This window comes from Zonotrichia albicollis, chromosome Z, assembly GCF_047830755.1.
Source record: "Zonotrichia albicollis isolate bZonAlb1 chromosome Z, bZonAlb1.hap1, whole genome shotgun sequence".
Lineage (NCBI taxonomy): Eukaryota > Metazoa > Chordata > Aves > Passeriformes > Passerellidae > Zonotrichia > Zonotrichia albicollis.
The window spans coordinates 3913126-3919228 of NC_133860.1; positions in this window are offsets into that span (position 1 = coordinate 3913126).

The window sequence follows — 6103 nt, forward strand, 5'->3', positions numbered from 1 at the left end:
TGCAGAAATGTAAGCTTCTTTTCTCTTTAACTGATGGGACTTTTGTCTTCATCTCTACTTTGAAAATTGTTGTTGTTTTTGTATGAATTAATTACCAAATGCTTGGGGGAAAAAGGAGTCTTTGGAACAGAAAGACAAGTAATCTTGGAGCACTCAAAACTCAAAAATCTCAAAAATCTCAACAATCTAAATTTTTCATGTCACTTTCCCATGACTGTAGATAGAAAAAACTATTATGCAAGCTTTATCATTACGGTGACATTTGTCATTACGGTACTTATCAAATATCTAAAGACAGAATTAAGTAAAAGATGAGTACCTATATTTATCTGCATTTGCCAGCTGAACACTTTTACCTGACAGGCCATTTTCTTCAATTATACCACATCAAGATCTGGATATTATATCCATAGTGCTTATATGCAAATATTTATTCTTTTATGACTACCTCATGCTAAATCTGTGTTATGGTGGGGTTTTCCCACTAGTGCTGCTTTCACTACTAAAGCATGCTCTAGGTCCACCTGAGGACCTTTAGTAGTGAAAGCAACACTGAAACAGAGTAGGTTTTTAAGGAAATGCGGAATAAACCCATAGAAGTCAATATTTAATTCCATTCTTCTAGCAGAGCAAACCAAAGCAGGTTTACTCCAGAGCCCAGCTCCACTTTTTCTTTTAACAGTGGGGTTATATCCACAAGGATCTGATGCAGATCTGATCTGATGGTTATATCCACTAGGATCTGATGGGAAGAGGATCAAGACACTCAAAACAACTGACTACACAATGCATAAATACATCATTGCAGACATTTTAGATTGACGAAAGTACTTATCAGTTCGGACATAAAGACAGACATTATTCCTGGCTAATAACTTCTTCTTTCCTCAGACTTGAATGATTTTGTTGCTGTCCATGAGCTTTGATTCTAATTTAACCTTCGGGCCCGCGCTTCATCTCAATTTATCGGGAGACATCAGTTGTCATAACTGCATTTTGTGAAGAAGCTGTTTCTTCCTGCAAAGTCAGGGTTTTGCAGGCTGCATCTCCCCAAGAGTATTGAATATTTCCCCTTACTAGCAGATGAGAAAAATTAGTATTTTTTTTCTCTTAGAGATCTAATTTACAGATAAGGTGCTTTTGATTAGAGCAAAAGACAGAGCTGCACATATATACATACAGATAAATAAAAAGGAAGTGTTTTCCTTTCCTCTTTAATGCACAGAATATTCAGTTAAACTTACTCCTCCTTGTTTATTTTCTCCACAATCTGGTGTGGCATACCCACGGGCTTCACTACCATGAACATTTAATGTAAGAAATTTTAAGTGCACTTTCTGTGCACCTCCTTGTCCTCATGTTCCCTTTAAAATTCACTGAAATAGGACATATTTCTTGGACATGGCAAACAGTTCTCTCTGCAAAGGAAAGTTATTGCTTTGTTTTAAACATAATTTCTAGTATTAAAATCTTTATCTTTCTTTAACTGAGGGACAGAGTGTTATTTTCTGTGCAAATGTGTTTGTTTGCATCAATAAATCAGGACTCACTTTGAGTTGACTGCATATTGTACCCCTCAATGGAGATCTATGGAGGGATATTCATAATACTTGTGGACATCTCGCATTATACCAGTGAGATTTTTCATCGTCAGTAGATGAATACCAAAAACATGGACAGAATAAAACACGGCAGATTTATGCAAAAGACAGATTGAACTTGATTTACTTAGCAGTCTATTATTTACTATATCCATCCTCAATCTTCCCCTTGGGTATGTGGAATGGAATTATTTCTTGTAACTGTAAAATTAAAGGAAGGAAAAAGGAGGAAACAGAAAAAAGGAAGAAAAAGGAGGTCACAAAATAAAATGATTAAGAGCAGGAGGAGAGAGAACACTCTTCCTTCTGTCAGTTTGATAAAAAAGAAATTTTTTTCCCCTCACCAAAATCAGAGGGGATTGTAAGAATTGGTAGATATAACATCTGGTCAGAAAATCAGAGGAGAACAAAGGAGGAAAAACAGTACAATCTATAATTTAAATGATCTGCCATTTATTTTAAAATATTAGACTTTTGCACTTAGGCACAAAACATTTGAAATTTGGGTCCCCCCAAAAGAATTATTAGGGCACAATTTCAGCAGCGGCAGCCCTAACAATGGATGAGGTTATACTTCTCAGAGTCCAAACCAGAGATCAACATGCACACCCAAGCGAGAAAAACAGTCTCCTGTAAGATCCACTCCTGGTCTGTGACAGAGGGGAAATGTCTGTGCCCTCCCAGACCGCTTCTTCCCTGTCAGTCTTCAAGTACCTGACGTTTTACTTCCAGAACTGGAGGAATATATGGAACAGGGTTTCCAAACCCACCTTTTTCCTGAAAGACAGGTACTGCATATGCAGCACTACACACTGCTATAATTGTGTTGTGTGACACTCTTGTTCCTGGATACCTTTTCTCTAACCTATATAATCTACTTTTCCCTTTGTCAGCTGTTGAAGTGCTGCAGGGTTTATTGCACAGATGACTTTCAGAAAGTTAACCACCTGAGATGATGTTTAGCCTGATTCATCTTAATTTAAGCTGATAGAAAAATCCTGCCCAGCCGTCAGTCATTTTCTCAATAGCTGAAACACCCAATTATTGTGACTAGGTTTAGTATGTTTTCTTGACCTAGACAGGATAAAAGACTCTGCTATATTAGGTTTCTCACAGTATCATTGATCAAGCAGAAAAATGGAAATTAATTGAAGTAAGAAAGAACTCAATGGGATATTTCATTTTCTCAGTAAGGAAGATTACATTACTGGTCCTTCGTTTATTTTGAAAAGAATCATCTGGAGTTCAGTTATAACTATCCAAGCATGTTTTAAAATAGAAGTTATCTGATATTAATAGAATCATGAGAGGTTAAATGAATAAACCTAACCCTTTAAACCCTTAGTTTAAAATTGGAGGGAAACACTGTGCAGATACAAGCCCAATTCAATGACATTTCCCAGACTGAGAAGGAGTATGAAATTACAGCCACTCTTAGGAGTGCAGAGTCACCTTTAGTATTGGATTAAGATGAAAACCAACCCCAAGGTGCAGTGAGACAATGTAGCAGTCCAAATATGCATTTTTCCAAGTTATATTATGAAGGCCTCACACTTGTTCAGTGTTTAAGAGATAATACCGTTTGGGCAGAGGTTTTCTGGGTCTTCTTTGCCTTTTCTTGCTTAGTTATTTCTTTTGGAAAAAATCTCCCCTACAGACACAGTTAGAAGGCAACATAACTCTCAAAATCACATTGCTTCCTTGCTCTCAGAGAAAGCAGTCACCAAGTGAGCCCTGCCAGATCCATCTCTTGGGAATCAGGGTCGGATCTCCGCGGCTTTGGGAGGAGAGCGAAGTCTCTGCCTGATGTTCTTGGGGAGCACACATGATCTCAGGTTCACCTAATGTATTGCTATGAATCGCTGGCTGCCAGGCGCAGGCAAGGAGCCAAAAGTCTCATGAGACTCTGGTAAGATGCAAAGAGTGAAAAAAAGCAATAGTATTTTGTTCGCTCGCTGCAAACCATAAAACTTCCAAGTAAAACACACTTGAAGAAGAACAGTTTTAAAGGAAAACTACATGCAGAAGATATAGACACATTTTTTCAGTATATTATACAGTATATAAAATCCTGGAAATTGCCTAATCTTGTATTTTATTAAATATACTGTTTTCCTGTATATTATCACTTGTATATTATTTGGCTAAACTGGCTCTTCTGAGCTACTTTTAGCCAATTATTTTCTCACTACTTACTGGTGTTTCATTCCCAGCACTTCCATTACATTTTTCAATAAAACTTTTGTCATGATAATAAACTTAATCTTTTCCTTTTTTTTTAAGAAAAACTGTCCCCTAAGGAGCAGACTGAAGAGTATGAAGTTTTTACCAGTTAATAAAAAAGCCTTCCGGAAAATATGTTTCAACTAATGTCAAAGGAATTAAAGATAGAATTCTTCATTCACAAACTTCTGCTTTGGTGATGCAAGAGGAATTCTGAACATCTGTAGATCCAGGAAAATTTCCTTTACACAGGGTGATCTCTAAACTCACTAATACAGTGTTTCTCTATTTTTTATGGAAAAGTAAAGAAAAATCAAAATATTCATGAGTGATACAGACCAGAGCAATTGAAGACATAGTATGTGTACCATATGGACATGTTTACCACAGACCTTATATTTGCAGAAGATAGTGCCTCCTCTGGAGTCTAAAAATATACCCAAAAGGGAATGAAAGGTCTTTCAGTTCCAGCAGGGACAAAAAATTACTGAAATAAACCCTTAGATCAGGAGAATCAAGAAGAAGGAAAGTATAGCAAACACCACGGAAACATTTCCATTTACTTTTTCACTCCTTCTCCCAGCGCATTTCTTTTGCCTCCGGTTCAACCCATGGGATGTTCTTGTTCTGTTTGAAACTGGAGAGTCGCCAGTGTGCCAGTCCATGCCCAATAGGTCCTGAACAAAGCCATTCTTGGGCCAAGCTCAGCTAAGCCCTTTTGTCCTGCATTAGTTTGCTGCTGAACTTCCTATTGCAGACAGACAAGCACTTGTGCTCCGAGGCTCCTGTCTGCAGTGCTGCTCCTGAGCTCACATTGTGAAATCAGGAGCTCTGGGAAAAGCTTTCTCAAAACAAACAAATAAAGAAGAGGTTCCCTTCTGAGCATGTTAGGTGATTTTCTGTTTGAACACAGGAACTACTGCACTGTAGCCAAAAAATTTCCCTAAGTGGGGGTGAGGGGAAGGAATAAAAGGCAGAAATCAGTAAAATGGAATTCAGAATTCTGTGTAGGGTAATGTTGTGTGGAAGCTTGTTTTAGGATAGTCTCAATGTATACTAAGCAAATAGTAGTCACAGAAATAAAAGTTCTGAAATATAGTCTGCCATGATGCAAGTCAAACCTGATTTTACTGGCATATGTCTCCAAGTCTGAGGTTATCATTTAAATTACAGGTGGTACAGGTGGATTGTTCAGCCTTTTACTAGTGAAGAAATTGTAAATGCTATTCTAATAATATTCATTGGTACTGATGCTAATTAAGTAATAGCGGAGATTTTCTTCAAGTTTATGGAGTATAATCAGTTCCCTTGTGTTCAATAAATGCCATAGCTAAAATGTGTGGTATTAATTTCACACTACAGCAGGAAATGGTAATTGTTGCCAAACATAATCATAATTCACAGCCAATTTTGATTGTTACAGTCAGGTTCAATGCACAGAGAAATTATTTAGTCCCTAATAACTTTAAGAAGTCCTAACCAGGCATTTAAAAGTTATGGCTTTTCCACCTCAACTACGTATTTCATGTTCTAGACCTGCAAGTGGTCCAGAGGTAACACTGGATACTTAAACTTGCTATTCCAAAAACAACTGAATGCCGCTTGATTTTCTTGCATTTGTCAGGCGTAGGAAATCACATTGAGGTACGTGTGAGCTGTTAACAGGCCCAGGGAAGTTCCCATTCGTGGCAGAGGCTCACACTGAGTCGGTGTTGTCTGGATTTTCCCACAGCAGAACGCTTCTAATGGAGAAGTGGACGGGTGCTCTCCTCCCTTTCTCTGCTTGTTGCTGATGCCAGGCAGACAGAATTCATTCTGATGGCAGGGCTTAATGCTGAGGCTATAATGGCCATTGTAAACGGCCTAGTAGGTGTTTTTCATTTTTAGAATGAATATATGTAGGCATTCAAATTAACTTCAGGAATCCTATTAAAAATGCCCACAGTCCACTGCTTTTACATGACGTAACTTTCTTTGATTTAGAATGAACTCAGAACTGCAATGTCATGGATGTCTTGGTCAGTAATATAAACAGCTTCACTTATTAACAGTTTTTTGCCATAACAACCACCCTAGGTGCTAAATAAATTAGTCCCAGGTCAAATCCTGTTTTCTGCAACATTATATATACACCTTACTGCAGATGCTCACTCCAGACCAAATAGACCTCTTGCTTAAGCACTTTCATATTCCTTTGCAAGCATCTGTTCTTCCTTATGAAGACCCACAGGTGGGATTTTCATGTCCATGAACCCACAAGAGCTCACTGATCATCACCT